This window comes from Mus caroli, chromosome 2 (assembly GCF_900094665.2).
Source record: "Mus caroli chromosome 2, CAROLI_EIJ_v1.1, whole genome shotgun sequence".
Classification (NCBI taxonomy): Eukaryota; Metazoa; Chordata; class Mammalia; order Rodentia; family Muridae; genus Mus; species Mus caroli.
In genome coordinates, this window is record NC_034571.1 from 131,366,140 (window position 1) to 131,387,032 (window position 20,893).

The following is a 20,893-nucleotide window of genomic DNA, read 5'->3' on the forward strand; positions in this document are numbered from 1 at the left end:
GCGCAATTGGATTGGAGCAGAAGCTGTGCTCCACTCACCAGAAGTCTTAGGATCCTGTGGCGGGTGTTGTGGGTAGCTGGCGAGTGTCAGCAGACCCTGCGCCCCAGCTGCCCCGGTGCTTTTCTGACCGGAAGAGGGTTGTCTAGTTTCCTTATATCTCCAAATTAACAGTTTCGCATTTTAAATATTATTGTGAACTTATGAATTTAAAGCCATTTAATATTTTATAATCTTTTGCTATTTTATTATAAATTATTTTATTTAAAATGAACTCATTCATTTCATTACATATATACTATTTCATTTATGATTATACAGATTTTTCTCCTATTGTACACATGTAATTAACATGCAACACACATGTGCATATAATTCTAATATACATTATACCTAAATACCTCATTATAATACAGGTAAGCTTACATATTTTTTCTTTGTTTGCTAGTTATCTCTTCTGAATAATTCAAAATTACTAGTTACTTCAGTTTTTAAAATTTTATTTTATTTTTATTTTTTACACTCCATATTTCCTTCTCTGCCCCCCAAACCCACCCCCAACTGTTCCACATCCCACACTTCCTTCCCCACCCCACCCTGTCTCCACGTGCCCCCACCCCCAGTCCCCACCTGTCCTTTAAACACCCTGGGGCCTCCAGTCTCTTGAGGGTTAGGTGCATTATCTCTGAATGAGCACAGACCCTGATGCCCTTTACTGTATATGTGTTGGGGGCCTCATATCAGCTGGCGTTTGCTGTCTGTTTGGAGGTCCAGTGTTTGAGAGATCTCGGGGCTCCAGGTTAATTGACTGGTCCTCCTACAGGATAACCCTTCTCAGCTTCTTTCAGCCTTCTCTAATTCAGCAACAGGGGTCAGCTGCTTCTGACATTGGTTGGGTGCAAATATCTGCATCTGACTCTTTCAGCTGCTTGTTGGGTCTTTCAGAGGGTTGTCATGATAGATCCATTTTTGTGAGCACTCCATAGCCTTAGTAATAGTGTCAGGCCTTAGGACCTCCTCTTCAGCTGGGTCCCACTTTGGGCCTGTCACTGGATCTTCTTTTCCTCAGACTCCTCTCCATTTCCATCCCTGTTATTCTTTCTGACAGGAACAATTATGGGTCAGAGATGTGACTGTGAGATGGCAACCCCATATCTCAATTGATGTCCTGACTTCCTGCTGGAGGTGGGCTCTATAAGTTCCCTCTTCCTACTGTCAGGCATTTCATATAAGGTCTCTCTGAGACCTTGGGAGTCTCTCACCTCCCAGGTTGCTGGTGCATCCTGGAGGGTCTCCCCAACCTCCTATTTTCTGAGGTTGGCTGTTTCCATTCTTTCTTCTGGCATCAGGGCTTCAGTCCTTTTTCCTCACCCAATACCAGATCAGGTCCCCCACCCCCATCCATCCACTTTCCCTCCCAGGTCCCTTTTATTCTCCCCACTTGTGATTGCTTTCATCTTTCTCCCAAGTGGGACTGAGGTGTCTTCACTTAGGTACTTCAGCTTGTTGACCTTTTTGAAATGTGTGGTCTATATCTTGGGTATTCTGTGTGGTTTTTTGTTGTTGTTGCTGATGTTGTGGTGGTGGTGTTTTTGTTTTTGTTTTTTGTTTGTTTGCTTGTTTTGGTTTTTGTTTTGTTTTGCTAATATCCACTTATAGTGATTACATACCATGCATGTCCATGTCCTTTTGGGTCTGATTTACCTCACTCAGAATATTTTCTTTTCTTTTCTTTTCTTTTCTTTTCTTTTCTTTTCTTTTCTTTGGTTTTTTTTTTTTTTGGTTTCTTGTTGTTGTTTTTTGTTTGTTTGTTTGTTTTCGAGACAGGGTTTCGCTGTATAGCCCTGGCTGTCCCGGAACTCACTGTGTAGTCCAGGCTGGCCTCGAACTCAGAAATTCTCCTGCCTCTGCCTCTCAAGTGCTGGGATTAAATGCGTGTGCCATCACTGCCCAGAGAGGATGATATTTTCTAGTTCCACCCATTTTCCAAAAAACGTTAAGATATCCTTGTTTTTAATAGCTGAGTAGCATTCCATTATGTAAACGAACCACATTTTTTGTATCCATTCTTCTGTCTTGGAACATCTGGGTTGTTTCCAGATTCTGGCTATCACAAATAAGGCCGCTATGAACATAGTGGAACATGTGCCCCTATAGCATGGTGGGGCATCTTTTGGGTATATTCCCAAGAGAGTTATAGCTGTATCTTCAGGTAGATCTATTTCCAATTTCCAATCCAGTAGTTACTTCTTATTCCTATACATCTCCTTTCAGTGTAGGGACTAACTGTTCAATGCTATTAACTGTTTAGCAATGTCATTAACTGTATTATACCTTTAAATGTAATCATCTAGGTTTAGCTTATTTTCAGTCTTGATTTGTTTTACTGTCTTTTTTGTTTTGTTTTGTTTTTGGTACCTACAGTAAGTGCTGGTTTAAGCAGGTATAGATTTTCTATTGGCATCTCTAATATGATCCCTAAACCTCAAAACATCTTAAAGAAATTGTAGAGAAAAGAAAGGTGGGACAAAGTGAGAGAGAGAAGTAGAGATAAGAGAAGGAAACTAGAGGAAGAAAAAGAAAAGAAGAACAGAAGAAGAAGAAGAGTAGCAATAGGAAGATGAGGAGGAAGACCAGAAGATGATGGGGACAAAGGTAAGGACAAGGACAAGGAGGTGAATCCACAATAATATTGCAAGAATTTTGAACTGTGAAATAATATACAACCAACATATTCTGTCTACATGGCTACCACCAGTCTAGTGGGTATTTATAGAAGGGCCTTAGCATTCCTGAATGCTGCTGGTTCCATAGTAAATCCTAAGGCCCCTGCTCACTCCAGTTGCAGGTCTTCTTTAGTTTGTTGTATAAGAACACACCACATGCCATACCTTTTCTCCAGTGTGAATTACTTTATATCACATTGTCAGGAGAAGATTAGAAGAATTTTTTGATGACCCAAAAAATTGGGGGATGGGAGGAAGAAAAGTCAAATCTGGAGCTTCCCAGACCTAGTAGCAACTGAGAAACAAAAGTAATGAAAATTTACATAAGCTTTGGTATATCCTTCTGAAGGAAAGAACCATGCTTCTAACTCTAGAGCAGGAGGTCAAGTGACAGAGATTGCCAATGCCAAGTCCAGAGTGGTTAGAAAAGATTGTTGATTCCATGATGCCTTAGATAAAGTTGTCCAGGAGAGAGAAGATGATTTGAGGCTTCTTCAGACCAGTCAAGAAAAACCAAGACCTGGTGCTTGGGAGAAGGGACAGCTTTGGAAAAATCGTCAGGTGCAAATTCAAGCAGTGACCTATACCTTGCTACCTAAATAAAAGATATAACAGGAGGCAGTTCTTTGTAATGCTTTATGTAGATTGCTTTGCCAGACTGACAGTTGAGAAACATGTCCTCACTGAAGCAAGAAAGAAGTTTCAAGAAAAAGAAAGTAAAAAACAATCTCCAAGCAAAGTTCATGCATTTCTCTCAATAATGGAAATTAAGTACTGTCTAAGATGAGATCCAGAAGTCAGGTTCCACTGCTTCTAAAGTTTGTGTCTTGATGGGAATATTGGATAAGCAGTTTAGAAAGACCTACAGAAGTGTGACAAGCAGAAAGATTATGTGAGGAGGCTTCAATCCCACTTAGAAAGGAGAAGGAAATAATCACCAGAGGCAGAGGGGGGAAGGGACCTGGGTGGGAAAGAGGAGGGGAGAGGGAAGGGAAAAGGGTCAGGATCAGATATGGTGTGGGAGAGACAGAAAAGAAGCCCAGAAGGCCAGGAGAATTATGGAAATAAGTAGCTTCGGGGAGTGGGAGATAAGGAACCCTCTAGAAAGTACCAGAGACCCAGGAGGTGAGAGACTCTCAGGACTCAATGGGGGTGACCTTATCCAAATTGCTAAACACTAGGGAGAGGAAACTCGAAGAATCTATGTCCAGTAAATAGTCAGGGCCTCAAATGGAAAGGCAGGGTTACTAATGCCCAGTAAAAATTTCTAAGTCAGAATTTTTCCTGTCTAAAAGTACTACAGGAACAAAAATGAAGAAGAGACCGAAGGGAAGGTGGTCATATGACTGGCCCAACTTAAGATCCATCTCATGAGTAGGCTCCAAGGTCTTACATTATTTCTGATGTGCTTACAGCCTGACATGGCTGTCCTCTGAGAGGCCCTACCAGCAGCTGATTGAGACAGAACTAGATTCTTATATCCAACCACTAAACTGAACTCAGGGACCCTTATGAGTGAATTAGGGGAAAGATTGAAGAAGCTGAAGAGGAAGGCAACCCCATGAGGAGACCAACAGTCTAAACTAACCTAGACCCCAGGGAGCTCCCAGAACCTGAACTACCAACCAGGAGCATACACTGGCGGGTCCAAGGCCCCTGACACAAATACAGCAGATGTCTGCCTGGTCAGGCCTCAGTGGGAATATATGTACTTAGTTCTCCAGAGACTTGAGGCCCTAGAGAGAGGAGAGGTCTCGTGGGGGCAGGGGGGTACCATCTTGGAGGCAAGGGGGAGGAGAAATGAGATGAGGAGCTGTGGAACAACTGAGGGGGGGACAACAATTGGAATGTAAATAAATAAAATAACTTAAAAAGAACATTCTTGTTAAGAAGAAAGAATATGTATGTAAATTAAGCTAAAACCCCAAGTTAATGAAGACAATATGAGTATAACACACAGGTGGTCAATATCTCTAACAAATCTCTAACAAGAAAAGCCTAGATTCAGAGTATAGTAGACAGGAAGGCCATGTTATCTATCTAGCTCTGAAATAGAGGCTACCAAGAAAGTATCAATATGATCTCATCAAATGAAGGGTTATGAGCTAGACAATACTCTGATAAGGTATAAGCCTGTGAATTTCTTATCCAAAACATATAACTGAAAAAGGTTGAGGAGTGATATTGTTGAATTCCTCACTTCTCTTTCAGACATTTTCAGAATTGTGCTGAAACAAATGTCTTTTTATCACACAAATTAAAAAGTTTCCAAAGGGCACCTATAAATAAAATTCTACCACAGTTACAACACATGAATACATTGAAGAAGAAAGGAGAAAGCTTAAGAACAAAAAGCAGACATGAGACTGTACATCAAATGAATTAATTTAGATAATAGAAAATAGTGAAATAAATATTTAGTTATATATTTGAAAAGCAACATGAATAGTAGTTGTAAATGAAAAAAATAGATCACACCCTCAGCTGCAAGGGTCAAATTCTATGATATTGGCCATAATATAACACTGTAAAATAATAAGGAAAGTAAGAATGAAAGGAAAACAGACACAGAAATTAACACACGAAGTCAAAAACTGAACTGAGCCTTGTGATCTAGGTGCATACACCACCTTCTGCAAATGATGGAGCAGTAGAGTCACAACTTCAGTGCCTATCTGGACAATAGTGTGGGTTCAAGGTCTACCTGAGTAAGTTAGCATGGTCTTGTTCCAGCAGTTTTAAAATATACAAATGATTGAGCATATCTTGCCAGATAAGTCACTGTAGCAAAAAAAAATTACTCACTAGATGTTAGGCTTCTGGGTCTGTATCACCTTGATTTCTTCATGTTCTATGACAGATTTATGTGATGTTTTCATCAATAGGGCTTTGCTCTCAAGGGCAGTGGTTCTCAGTCTGTAGGCCACAGCCCCTTTGGGGCTCTAACTACCCTTTTACAGGGGTCACATAAGATAACCAGATAAAACATATTTACATTATAATTCATCACAGGAACAAAAGTACACTTATGAAGTAGAAATGAAAAATATTTTGTGCTTGGTGGTCAACACTATGTGTGAAATTTTATTAAAGGGTCACAGCATTAGATAGCTTGAGAACCACTGTTCTAGAGTGTAACCTTGAACAACTACAATGGCCTGCAATATTTGAGGTTCTATGGGAATATGCTGGTCAACAGATCCAAGTTAGGTAACCCAGTTCTGGCACTATATTTTGTATTTATTAGTCTTATGTGTTTGGTAGGAGTATTGTTGACCTTTTAAATTTTACTTTATGTATATGATGTATATGTTTGTACATGTTTATTTTTATGAATGTTTATACATGTATGTATATATATATATATATACACACAAATGTAAAATTTCTGCAGTAGTATGTTTCCATATGAATTTTTCTAAGTGTCTAATATTATGTATCTGTCCATGTAGTCTATATCAAGTCCTGCCCTCCTATAACATATCCATTTAACCTATTCTGTTACAATATTCTCTCTGAGCCCTTTATCTACTGCTTTTTCTTGAAATCCCTCACACACAGCCTTTTACTAATTTTCTGACTTTTATAAGAATCCCAAATGGAATACACATAACTCAGAGCTAACATTTACAAATGAGAAAAAAATGGTCAATTGTCATTCTGGGTCTGGGTTACCTCAACCATAAAGATTGTTTCCAGTTCCATCTATTTACATGAACATGTCATAATTTCATCTTTTTCTTAGCAGATAAGTACCGTGCCATTTTGTAAATGTATAGCACTTTCATGTTCTATTCATCAGCTGATGGACACCTAGGCTGTTTCAGTTTCCTGACTGTTGTGAATAGAGCAGCAAGGACCATGGATGAGCAGATATTATGGTAGATACATGCCCAAGAGGAATATAACTACGTGGTGTTGAATATCTGTTTCTAGCTCTTAAAGGAACAGCCACACTGATTTCTAAAGTGAATGGTCTAGTTTTCATCCCCGTCAGCAGTGAATAAGTGTGTCCCCCTTTCCACATCTGCATCAGCATATGCTGTCTTCAGTTTGAGTTTTTTGTTTGTTTAGCATTCTGTTTGCAGTACTATAAATCTCCAAGTAATTTTAATCTGTATTTCCCCAATAGAGCATGGATCATGTGTGAGTAACCTATGGCTTTCAGCTTAGGCTTAAAATCTAGACCAAAAGTGAATATTCTTATCTTGCACTAATCCTGTGCCCAACACCCTGTATGCATTAAGAGAGATCCTGCTGCTTTTACTCTGATAAATGGACATAGTATTAAGCTGTTTCCTAATTATAGTCTCTTCTTTTTGCGGGAGATAGTAGTTAACACAGAGACCAACGACTGACCAAGGTTCAGAGAATAAGAGACTATAGAATGTCAGTCCCAAATGGGACAACTATATCACAACGCCTCCTCCCACAGCTCAAACATCATTTCAAAGGAGAGCCAAGAAACATTTTAAGAGCCTTATGTGTTCAGTGGCTACAGGGAAACTGTGTTTTCTGTACACGGCTGAGCAGTTTTGAATGTACACTTACTAATTCAATCTGTGAATTTATCTGTATGAATTCACAGCAGTTGAGACAGTATGGGCAAGCTGTTCAAGCAGAGGCCAGACAAAATTCCAGCCTGGAGAATGGAGGTAGGCAAGAGGTTCCAGCCCCAGCTAAGAAGCCAATTGCAATAGATAGGGATAAGAAAGTGTGGGTTTTCTTTAAAGTATGGCCCTTGGTGGGTGGCCCATGCTCCACTGGGAAACCATACATCCAAAAGTATATGGTTAGTACCAAATGTACGTGGTGAGTTAACAAAAAGGGAGGGCAATGTTGTATTGATAAGGAGAGAGGTGGATCTGAGAAGAGTGAGGCAAGGGGCTGGATGTCAAAACAAACACATTATGTGAACTTCTTCACGAAATACATTATAAAAATATTGGAGGTGTAGCTCAGTGATAAAATGCTTCCCCAATATGTGAGAGAGTCTGGATTCAATCTCTAGTAGCAGAAAAATGAATGAAGAAGAAATCAAAACTAACAATGCTTCTGGTCCTTAGTATTTGTGCTTTCTATGTCTGATGATCCAATCAACCTCAGGTTTAAAATATTTGGAAAGTATATTGATACTGAAAACATAGAGATGCTCTTATTTCCTTGACAAAATAGTATAGCAGTGTTATATAAATTTTTTTTTCTATTTTGCTATTTTAAGTACTGTAGTGATTATTTACCCTACATAGGAGAGAGTTTGTAGGTCATACATAAATAACCACATCTTATATAAGAAACTAAAACTTTAAAAAACATTGCTTTCTGTAGCAGAGTAAAAGGTGGGAGTAGAAAAACTTAGTGCAAATCGTTCCCCATAGATACGGAAACATAATTGTAAATTCAGCGATTGCTTTGATTTTGAGAAATCAGACATACAAGGTGTTATTTCACATTAAAGGAGGAAAGCCAAAAATCTCAAACATAATTCAAAAGAAAAATAAGAACAAATAATGAGCTAAAACCCAGAAGCTATTACAAAATAAAAAGGAATAGCTTGCTAAAAATACATAAATACATTTGAAGGCATACTTAAAATGGAAAAAAAATAAATTTCAAATTGCCTTTGTATACATAGACAATATTAGCAGTCTTGTAGCTGTCAGCTTAAGTTAAATCCTCATGAAGGGCTGTTGTAGTTCACATTTGATAAATACACTCATGTTCTAGGAGGTCATGTGTTCAATTCTATTGATAATTCAGGTACTATTTAAAAGTTTTTAAACTTTCATAGAAATAGAAAAAAAAGTAAAATGTTTGCCAGTATTTATTTTTAAGGACGGTATTTATGTCACTCCAGGCCCCAAAGTAAAAATAATACATAGATCCACATAAAGTACTAAGACCCCATCTAATGTCAATAAGAAATCAGAGTGATCCCTTTCATCTAAAAGATACCAGGCTCTTCCAACTCAAGTGATTTGCTCTGTTCTGCTTGGTAATGTCTTCCTTAGATATTCCCTATATGTCTTAGTTAGGGTTTCTGTCGCTGCAATGAAAGACCATAAACCAAAAACATGTTGGGGGGGGGGGAGAATTTACTTGCTTATACTTCCGCATTGCAGGTGATCATCAACGGTAGTCAGGACAGGAACTCAAGCGGGGCAAGAACCTGGAATCAGAAACAAATACAGAGAGGCCTTGGAGGAGTGCTTTTTTTTTTTTTTTTTTTTTTGACTTTTTAGAATTTATTGAAAATGAATGCACAACATAACAAAACCTATGGGGTATAATGAAAGCAGTGTGAAGAGGAAAACTCATAGTTCTTTTTTTTATATTTCTTTATTACGTATTTTCCTCAATTACATTTCCAATGCTATCCCAAAAGTTCCCCCCCCCACCTTCCTCCCCACTTCCCTACACACCCATTCCCATTTTTTTGGCTCTGGCGTTCCCCTGTACTGGGGCATATAAAGTTTGTGTGTCCAATGGGCCTCTCTTTCCAGTGATGGCCGACTAGGCCACCTTCTGATACATATGCAGCTAGAGTCAAGAGCTCTGGGGTACTGGTTAGTTCATAAGGTTGCCCCTACAGGGTTTCAGATCTCTTTAGCTCCTTGGGTACTTTCTGCTTGTGGACGTTGTACATCGTGGTGCGGAGCCTAGTGCGCACCACGATGTACAACGTCCACAAGCAGCATTGTGTAAATGTACCACATTTTTTGTATCCATTCCTCTGTTGAGGGGCATCTGGGTTCTTTCCAGCTTCTGGCTATTATAAATAAGGCTGCTATGAACATAGTGGAGCATGTGTCCTTCTTACCGGTTGGGACATCTTCTGGATATATGCCCAGGAGAGGTATTGCGGGATCCTCCGGTAGTACTATGTCCAATTTTCTGAGGAACCGCCAGACTGATTTCCAGAGTGGTTGTACAAGCTTGCAATTCCACGAACAATGGAGGAGTGTTCCTCTTTCTCCACATCCTCGCCAGCATCTGCTGTCACCTGAATTTTTGATCTTAGCCATTCTGACTGGTGTGAGGTGGAATCTCAGGGTTGTTTTGATTTGCATTTCTCTGATAATTAGGGATGTTGACCATTTCTTCAGGTGCTTCTCAGCCATTCGGTATTCCTCAGGTGAGAATTCTTTTTTCAGTTCTGAGCCCCATTTTTTAATGGGGTTATTTAATTTTCTGGAGTCCACCCTCTTGAGTTCTTTATATATATTGGATATTAGTCCCCTATCTGATTTAAGATAGGTAAAGATCCTTTCCCAATCTGTTGTGGTCTTTTTGTCTTATTGACGGTGTCTTTTGCCTTGCAGAAGCTTTGTAGTTTCATGAGGTCCCATTTGTCAATCCTCGATCTTACAGCACAAGCCATTGCTGTTCTGTTCAGGAATTTTTCCCCTGTGCCCATATCTTCAAGGCTTTTCCCTACTTTCTCCTCTATAAGTTTCAGTGTCTCTGGTTTTATGTGAAGTTCCTTGATCCACTTAGATTTGACCTTAGTACAAGGAGATAGGAAAGGATCAATTCGCATTCTTCTACATGATAATAACCAGTTGTGCCAGCACCATTTGTTGAAAATGCTGTCTTTCTTCCACTGGATGGTTTTAGCTCCCTTGTCGAAGATCAAGTGACCGTAGGTGTGTGGGTTCATTTCTGGGTCTTCAATTCTACTCCATTGGTCGACTTGTCTGTCACTATCTTAATGGCTTGCTCTTCATGACTTTACTTAGCTTGCTTTCTCATAAAACCTAGGATCAGCACTGGGATGTCACCACCCACAATGCACTGGGTCCTTCCTAGTCAGTAACTAACTAGGAAAATGCTGTGTGGCCCAAATTTATGGAGGCATTTTCTTAATGAGGTTCAATCCTTTCAGATGACACTAGGCTGTGTCTAGTTGGCATAAAACTAGCCAGGGTACCCATGTAAGAATTTTCCTCTAGATGCCTTTCACTAATGCCTTCCTTCAAAACTGTAAAACCTTATCACTTTAATGTGAGGTGTAGTATATTAACTCCTAATCATCTTATCAAAATTATCAACTAGTTCTCATATCTTCCTTGGATCTTTAATTCCCCTCTTAGCTTGACTATTTCTGACAGCTCTTATTACCTGGTGCCAAATTGTGTTTTGGATGAGATTATTTTCAGTATTTGGTCTCCCCTTTCAGGAGTCTATGATGGAGAAAAATGAATTATTTTGACTTGGTTTGTGATTATAAATCCTTCATATTTTGCTTCTGGCTTCTATTTTTCATTATTTTATTTTATATTTGATAATTTTTTACACATGCACCGTGTTTATATTATATCCATCCCTCCCTCTTCCACCTCCAAATTCTCCCATGTCCCTCAACCATTTCCTTTCAAATTCATGACTTCTTTAATTATTATTGTTTTACACACACACACACACACACACACACACACACACACACACGTATATAAATGCAGCCTACTGAGTTCATTTATTGTTACTCCAATGTATATATTTTAGAGCTCATAATTTAGAACTGGACGACTTATCAGTGGTATAAGTTCATGGGGAAGAATTATTTTCCTTCTCTCAGAAGTGATTAATTGCTTCATCTATAATGGGAGGTGCTCAGTGAGATTTTTCTCTATCCATGTTGATATATTACCTGGTGTTAGCATTATGCACATCTTGTTTAGGCAACTAAATTTTTGATATTTATGTGTACTGCTTCACTTTCAGTTTCAGAAGACACTATCTCACATCAGACATCCTAGTCTTTTAGAAACCCCATGGTCACTTATTTTCTGCATTTCAACTAGTTCTGTATCTTTGAATTCTTCATCTGCTGTGAAGAGAGCATATTTGATGAGGGTCAAGAACCACACTTATTTTGGGGTATGGAGATAAGTAAGTAAAATACAGTTAGTTATATACTGTTAGAAAATTAGCAGTCATTGGGTATATGGCCTCACTAGCCGTGGTTAGTTAGAAAGGTTTACAGTATCAAGCATAAATGATTTTCTATTGATAAGCCCTTTAGTGTAATCAGACAGCTGTTGGGTATTCTTAAGACATAGGGGGCAGTATCATACTATTGGGAATGTCTTTCTGGGGCAGTCATTATTTGGACTGTAAGCTGGACTTTCTCCACTACTCTTTGAATGAATTTATTTTTAATCTTCACAGAGTCTCTAATGTATTATGATTTTTTCTTGTGAAGCATTTGGTTCCTAAGTGTCACGTTTTTATCTATATGAAAAATATGCGAAATATGAGGTTCTTAGACTTTTTTTCCATTTTATAATTATAAATGCAGACAAGAAGCTGATAGTGGTGAAATCTTTTTAAAATTATGAATTGGTAGAGAGGGATCTCCGGCTTTTCATTTTATATTCTCTAATACTATTTTAATCTTTTATAATATGCATATATTGCTTTTATAATATTAATGAGAAGAAAGGGGAGGAGGAAGAGAAGGAAGCCATTAATTAGATAAGCACTTTGACCTTTGACCGATTCATTTATTATACTCCTGCAGTGCCAAGCAGAGAAGTACCCTTAATAATGGTATAAGCTTAGGCAAAATTCAGATTTCATCAAGCAACTTAATGTCCCTCTGCATTCTAAAGTAGCTCTTCAATGCATAATTTAGTATGTCTGTAATGAGTTCTGCTAACCAGTGTGACTACCCATCCTTATATTCTCTACTGAACAGTAGAACTGCAGTGAAGGATTGTAATATAGTCTGGGCCATATTCATCTCCAGTTAGGATGTCTGTGTCTTGCATGGCAATCTACATCTTTTTAGACTATGATGCAAAAATCTTAAAGGTAACCTCTCAGTTGTCCTTAGTGTGAATGATGGCCCTTTAAGGCACAGGCTGAATTTTTAAAATTTCTGTCATAACTGTTTAACTTTTAAAAATATAATAATGCTTTATGATTTTTCTCTCTTACATAGGATTTTGTTTCAAAGTGTCATATCTTTATCTGAGGAATATAACAAGTGTGGGATTTCTAGCCATTTTTTCCAATTTATATTTATAAAAGCAGACAAGAAACTGATAACAGTCAAATTCTATTAGAGGTATGAACTTGTAGAGAGGACTCTCTGGCCTTTCATTTTATGTTCTTTAATATTTATTTTAATCTTTTATAATATTCACCACCCTGTGTTTTCTTTGAAAACATGAGGTGATAAACTGACCAACATTGTATTCTCAAAAAAGTATATGGCTAGAGAAGGCGGTGCTTATGAAACCATGTTGTGCAGTCTGCGGCATGCTTGCGTGTACTTTTTTGTGTGTTTGTTTTGTTTTGTTTTGTTTAGACCAAATATAGTATAAACAAATGTTCCTTGCTTCACCCAATATGCATTGTGTGTCTTCCTTAAACTGTAACTATCAAAAGCAAACACGATGCTTGGGTGATTTTGCATTTCTGCTTCTATCTTGGGGCCCCAAAAACTCATGTTCATGACTGCTGCCACAGATTTCCTTAACTGATTTTCTGTTCATTGAGATTTCTGCTAAGAAGTTGAGTTCTATCCCCTTTTCCCATACTACTCTTATTCTACTTATTCCTCTTATTCTACTACCTATAAATCTCAGCTTTACAAACCTAATGTTAACCCTAAACTTTCCACCACTCCTTTTTGTTTCCTGCAACTAAATCTGTAGTGATATTTTCCCTCACCACCTCAACATAGCTGGCTTTCTGGACCACTGACAATGTAGATAATGAGAGCTCTGTCTTATGATGCCCTTGTACGATCAAGTAACCAACAAAAACTGATTCATTTCATTTTACTACATGTATTTCTCTCCCCAGTGTGTGTGTGTGTGTGTGTGTGTGTGTATGTGTGTGTGTGTGTTCAGGTGGAAATCAGAGGATGGCTTGTAGTTTTTCTCTCCCTATCTTGTAGGTTCTGGAAGTTGAATTCAGTTTTTCTGGATTGGTACGAGGTGGTTTGGCCCACTGACTGCCTTATTGGCTTGAAAAATCATGATTTATTCTAGTTCTTCATTTATTTAAAATAAAGTTATCAATGCAATATATGAGAAACATCCCTTTAATCATGGATGATATTTTGATGAAGGAAAAAGTGAACTAGCCCTGCTATCCTGGAACATATTGCATTGGAAAGCTTCTAATAGCACTGGAACTATATTTCTTCTTCATAAAGGCTTTATCTTTAAACATACGCTTTGAGCGTTCAAAGAATGTATGACATATTAAGAAAGAAAGTCAAATAATAACAGTTGAGGACAGTCTATTACAGGAAATTGGTGGCAATATTCTGTCTTTAAAAATAATACGTGTTTCCTGTTAGGATGTTTATGTTTTCCTACACAAATTTGTTTTTAGCAGAAAATGCCTTTGACTTGATATCAAAAGTGATGGTTCAAAATTTGTTTCTTCTCTTTAGTATAGTGGCTTTTGTTTTCCAAATTATTTCACCATTCTGAGAACTGCTATTGACTGCTCTTTATAAAGGAGAATCCAGTACTTGTTAAGAAGATTTATTTTGCTGTATTTATTTGCTGCTTATGTAAGCCTAGTGCAATGTTATACACACACACCACACACACACACACACACACACACACACACACACACACACAGAGAGAGAGAGAGAGAGAGAGAGAGAGAGAGAGAGAGAGAGAGAGAGAGNAGAGAGAGAGAGAGAGAGAGAGAGAGAGAGAGAGAGAGAGAGAGAGAGAGAGAGAGTCTTTCAGCAGATATGGTTAACTGTTCTGAATTCTCAGCAGGTCTCTTAATGTCAGCGAGAAAGCATCCAGTATCCAGAACCTACCACTTAGAGTAAGCTGGGCCAGTGGCCTATGCCAGAAGATAAAACAAACCTTCACATCCCATGGCCAACAGCCTGCTAAGTAATATATCTGGTGCTCCTGATTCATGAAGTCCTTCATGGGAGTCATTTTGTTATGCAACAGCTATTTTCTGCCATGGAGTATTTTGAATGAAGGTCCATGCTAACTTTTAATAACCTCCAGTCTGTAAGGGAATGTTGACAGCTATGACTTCTGAGGATTAAGTGAGAAATGACAGGCAGCATCATACTTGACTGTGTAGATGTCGACTGAGGACATGTACATGCATTTTTGCTTAAATCACATTTCACCATTAAAACAGTGAATTATATTCTGTTTCCCTAAAAGCAGAGGAAGGCAACCTACTAGATATAAAGTAAAAGACCCGTTAAAATGATAGTATTGTTGTCATTTAGAATGAGGTAAGGAGGGATAAGACATGAGGCATAAATCAGGAGCCTCCTAAAAATCTACTTGTGTTAGAGTTCAGAGAGGGTCAGTGATGAAGGCAGCCTATGCTAAAACTTCTAAAAGTTACTTTAAAATACATTGCCATAAGGATGCCTAGATCTCTGGGAGGAAAACATAGTCTCTGGGGAAATGTCTTAGTTTTTAGTTAACATTTAAACGGTATGCTCCCCCATCATCATGCACTCCCTAGAACCATGAAGTTACCATGTGGAATCACTTGGAGATCCTAAATAAGCATGTTTTCATCAGCTATGTTCTCCCTGGGAATTCAATAAAATACCAATGCTTTTGTTTTCCAAGTAAGTTCAAATTATACCATACTTTTGTGATCAAAAGTATGTAAGAAAATATTCTCTATTTTCTTTTTTCAAAAGCATATTTATATACACCAATTGATATTAAGGTGATATCTTTTTCTGTGTCCTTATATATTTGATGTGGGACAAAACCCATTTTCCTCATCTAGTTATGTCTATTTACTTTAGAAAATGACTTGAACTTGAACATTCTGGTGTGATTCATTGCTCTTTGCTCTCTGGACTATTCTATTTACTTTTCTCAATATTCACTATATAATGAATTTAATACAAAGTATCTCAGCATATTGTTGGTTATCTATAATTAAGCTAAGCTTTAAAGTTTGGTAAAAGTCTGTGAATAATTGTGATACTTTGAATAATATGTAATAATTACTATTCCATTCAAAATTATTCATGTAAATGTGTTTCATTTATATTCAACATTATAAAGACTTTTAAAAACTACTAAAATTCATGGTCCATATAGACTCATAAATTCAGAATAGTTATTAAGACTTCTACTGATGTCAAAAATTTGACAATAACATCCAATTATTAAGAAAAAGCAACATTGAAGCTTTAATGAGCAGTCAGAATCATTAGTTGCATAATTGTCAGGAAAAAAATCAGATAAATTCTATTTTAGTTCTATTTGTCGAAGCTAATGTTTTATGACACAACTGAAAAGTATTTAAACTAGAACCTCAGACTCCTTAAGATACAGATAACTTTTGGAGATAAAAAATGCAGTTTAAAACCAATGCTGAACCTTTAGAAATGTTACTGTGGTAATCATAGCATCCTCTTCCCACCCCACCAGATCAGCATCTTATAATTTCTATAATTCCCAGAGCATCCTTATCACACTATGGCCTGGTATCCAACCAACTCAAACACATTCATTCACTTGGTCCTATATGAAATATTTGTTATAATAAAATAACCTATATATAGTATAGCATTTTTTGATTTGCACTTGTCTTGCCTTGATAACTAGTAATTTTTAATGCTTTTTATATACTAGGTGGCCATTTGTATATCCTTTTTGCAAAAGTAATTCATGACTCTTCTCTTACTGCTATATCAGGTTGTTTATTTTTTTTCCATGCCTTTTCTGTTTGTATTGCTGTGAGTAATAGAATGTCATTTTTTTGTATTTAGCATCTTAAAGATAAATAGTTTTCATTTCTTTCTTGATTTATTTTTGGTGTAGGTTGCTCTTTCACTATGAGCATTGCATCTTTTGCTATATGGAGATATTTTAGTTTCTATAGTTACCTCACAGTTACTAATCTTCACTTGTGTTGAAGACATTATAAGTAGTTAATAAAGCAAGGGATACTAAGTGTCCAGCACGTACACATAAATCCTTACCCAGAGCGGGACTTTCTAAGATATTATGGGTGAAGACTCAAAACTAGAATCCACTTGACACAAGAGCTTTTTGCTTGAAGAACAGAATAATGTTGTTGGGAATCAGGAAAACATTGGGTAAGCTTGGAAAGAACAAGAATAAGAACAACATTTTAACATTTTATATTTCAAAGTTTCTGCCAGACATCAAGGGGAAGATGCTGACTAGAAATGTATATATTGACATCTAAATCAAGAGGACATTAAAAGAATTTTACACAATATGTTTTAAGAAGCATGAAGTCTCATGAATCAATGAAGAATTGACAACAGAAGGGTAAAAAGGACCAGGGCTTGAAATCAAAGCACCATTTATTATGCCATATTATATATCATATGAAAGATGAAGGAAAAGAACTGAGAAAGGAAAGCCAGTATTAACGCACGCACACACACACACACACACACACACACACACACGGTGTGTATGTGAATGTGTGCGTGTTGGGGACAAAGAATGGTCATCTGTCATGTCAAGCAAGAATTTCCATTTAATAATATGGAAGTTACAATTGATCTTAAGAAATGCAGCTCTCAGAAAGTGATGTGGGAAATCTGATTGCAGTATCCTCACAAGCATTTGACTGTACAAAACCAGGTAATCAGAAAAACATTTTGATCAGGAAATGGGTCAATGATTGTGGATAAGAAGACATCAAGAGAGAGGTTTTCTTTTTTTAAATATTTATTTATTTTATGTATATGAGTACACTGTAGCTTCAGACACACCAGAAGAGGGCATCAGATTCCAGTAAAGATGGTTGTGAACCACTATGATGTTGCTGGGAATAGAACTCAAGACCTTTGGAAGAGCAGTCAGTGCTCTTAACCTCTGACCCATCTCTCCAGCCTAGGGACACAGGGATGGTTCAATATACAGAAATCCATCAACATACACCACTACTTAAATAACTCAAAGAAACAAACCACATGATCATTTCATTAGATGCTGAAAAACATTTGACAAAATTCAACATACCTTCATGTTACAAGTCTTGGAAAGATTAGGAATTCAAGGACCATACCTAAACATAATAAAAGCAATATACATCAAACCAGTTCCCAACATCAAACTAAATGGAGAGAAACTTGAAGCAATCCCACTAAAACCAGGGAATGCACAAGTCTGCCCACTCTCTCCCTATCTGTTCAATATAGTACTTGAAGTGCTAGCTAGACCAATTAGACAAAAAACAAAACAAAACAAAACAACAACAAAAAAGAGGTCAAAGGGATACAAATTAGAAAGGAAAAAATCAAAATATCACTATTTGCATGATATTATAGTATACTTAAGTGTCCCCCAAAATTCCACCAGAGACCTCCTAAACCTGATAAACAACATCAGTGAAGTGGCTGGATATAAAATTAAGTTAAATAAATCAGTAGCCTTCCTCTAATAAAAGGATAAACAGGTTGAGAAAGAAATTAGAAAAATGAAATCTTTACAATAGTCACAAATTATATAAAATACCTTGGTGTGACTCTAACCAAGCAAGTGAAAGAACTGTATTACAAGAACTTTAAGTCTCTGAAGAAAGAAATCGAAGAAGATCTCAGAAGATTGAAAGATCTCCCATGCTCATGGATTGGTAGGATTAATATAGTAAAAATGCCTACCTTGCAGAAAGCATGCTATGTACTCCCCATCAAAATTCCAACTCAATTCTTCATAGAGTCAGAAAGATCAATTTGCAAATTCATTTGAAACAAAACAAAACAAAACAAAACAAAACAAAACAAAACAAAACAAAACAAAACAAAACAAAACCCAGGACTTTGAAAACTGTTCTCAACAATAAAAGAACTTCTGAAGAAATCACCATATCTGACCTCAAGCTATACTAAAGAGCAATAGTGATAAAAACTGTATGGTATTGGTACAGAGATAGGCAGGAAGGTTAATGGAATAGAATTGAAAACCCAGAAATGAGCCCACACACCTATGCTCACTTGATCTTTGACAAAGGAACTGAAACCATCCAGTGGAAAAAGACAGCGTTTTCAACAAATGGGGCTGATTAAACTGGAGGTCAGCATGTAGAAGAATGCAAATCAATCCATTCTTCTCTCCTTGTACAAAGGTCAAGTCTAAGTGGATCAAGGACTTCCACATAAAACCAGATACACTGAAACTAATAGAAAAGAAAGTGGGGAAAAGCCTCGAATACCTGGGCATAGGGGACAAGTTCCTGAACAGAATACCAGTAGCTTATGCTCTAAGAGCAAGAATTGACAAATGGGACCTCATAAAATTGCAAAGCTTCTGTAAGCCAAAGGACACTGTCAATAGGACAAAATGGAAACCAACAGATTGGGAGGAGATCTTCACCAACTCTACATTCATTTGATAGACGGTTAATATCCAATATTCAAAGAACTCAAGAAGTTAGACTCCAGAGAAACAAATAACCCTATTAAAAATAGGGTACAGAGCTAAACAAAAAATTCTCAACTGAGGAATACCAAATGGCTGAGAAGCACCTAAATAAATGTTCAACATCCTTAGTCATCAGAGAAATGCAAATCAAAACAACTCTTGAGATTCTACCTCACAGCAGCCAGAACAGCTCAGAACAAAAACTCAGGTGACAGCTTTTTATTCTCTTGGTTAGATTCACTCTTTAGCATTTGTTCCTTCAAAGCTATTATGAATGGCATAGTTTCATTCTGCTTCCTTTCTGGGCAAGTTCATTATTGATACATATAGAATTGCTACAGTTGTTTTTTTATAAGCTTTCATTTAAAAAAAATTATTAGGTATTTTCCTCATTTACATTTCCAATGCTATCCCAAAAGTCCCCCATACCCTCCCCCCACCCCCTTACCCACCCAGTCCCACTTTTTGGCCCTGGCATTCCCCTGTACTGGGGCATATAAAGTTGGCAAGTCCAATGGGCCTCTCTTTCCAGTGATGGCCGACTAGGCCATCTTTTGATACATATGCAGCTAGAGTCAAGAGCTCTGGGGTACTGGTTAGTTCATAATGTTGTTCCACCTATAGGGTTGCAGATTCCTTTAGCTCCTTGGGTATTTTCTCTAGCTCCTCCATTGGGGGCACTGTGATCCATCCAATAGCTGACTGTGAGCTTCCACTTATGTGTTTGCTAGGCCCCAGCATAGTCTCACTAGAGACTGCTATATCAGGGTCCTATCAGCACAATCTTGCTAGTGTATGCAATGGTGTCAGTGTTTGGAGGCTGATTATGGGATGGATCCTTGGATATGGCAGTCTCTAGATGGTCCATCCTTTTGTCTCAGCTCCAAACTTTGTCTCTGTAACTCCTTCCATGGGTGTTTTGTTCCCAATTCTATGAAGGGGCAAAGTGTCCACACTTTAGTCTTCGTTCTTCTTGAGTTTCATGCTACAGTTTTTTTGTACATTTATTTTATTTCCTGATTCTTTGAGAAAGGTGTCAGGTCTCTCTGTTTTCTGGTAGGTTATCTAGGATCTGTTATATAGGATTATGCCTTCTGTAAACAGGGATGCTTCAGTTTCTTTCTTTCCTGTGTTATGAATTTTATTCCTTTGTTTTCTTGAAGATGTGGAGAAAGAGGAAGACTCCTCCATTGCTGGTGGGATTGCAAGCTGGTACAACCACTCTGGAAATCAGTTTGTTGGTTCCTCAGAAATTTGGACATAATACTACCTGAGGACCCAGCAATACCACTGCTGGGCATATATGCAGAAGATGCTACAACATGTGTTAAGGACACATGTTCCACTATATTCATAGCAACCTTATAATAGCAAGAAGCTGGAAAGAACCCAGATGTCCCTCGACAGAGAAATGGATTCAGAAAATGTTTTACATTTACACAATGGAGCACTACTCAGTTATTAAAAAACAATAAATTTATGAAATTCTTAGGCAAATGGTTAAAACTAGACAATATCATCCTAAGTGAAGTAACCCAATCACAAAAGGTCACACATAGAATGCACTCCCCTATAAGTGGATATTAGCCCAGAATCTTGGAATACCCAAGATGCAATTCACAGATCACATAAAGCTTAAGAATAAGGAAGACCAAAGTGTGGTTCTTCAGTCCTTCTTAGAAGGAGGAACAAAATACCCATGTGAGGAGATACAGAGACAAAGTGTGGAGCAAAAACTGAAGAAAAGGCCATCCAGAGACTGCCCCACCTGGGGATCCATCCCATATA

At 37.6% G+C, this 20,893-nt stretch overlaps 1 pseudogene; it reads left to right on the forward strand.

Moving 5' to 3' along the window:
* Positions 1-2,741: 2,741 nt before the first annotated feature.
* Positions 2,742-3,505, forward strand: LOC110290557 (annotated as a pseudogene).
* Positions 3,506-20,893: the final 17,388 nt, after the last annotated feature.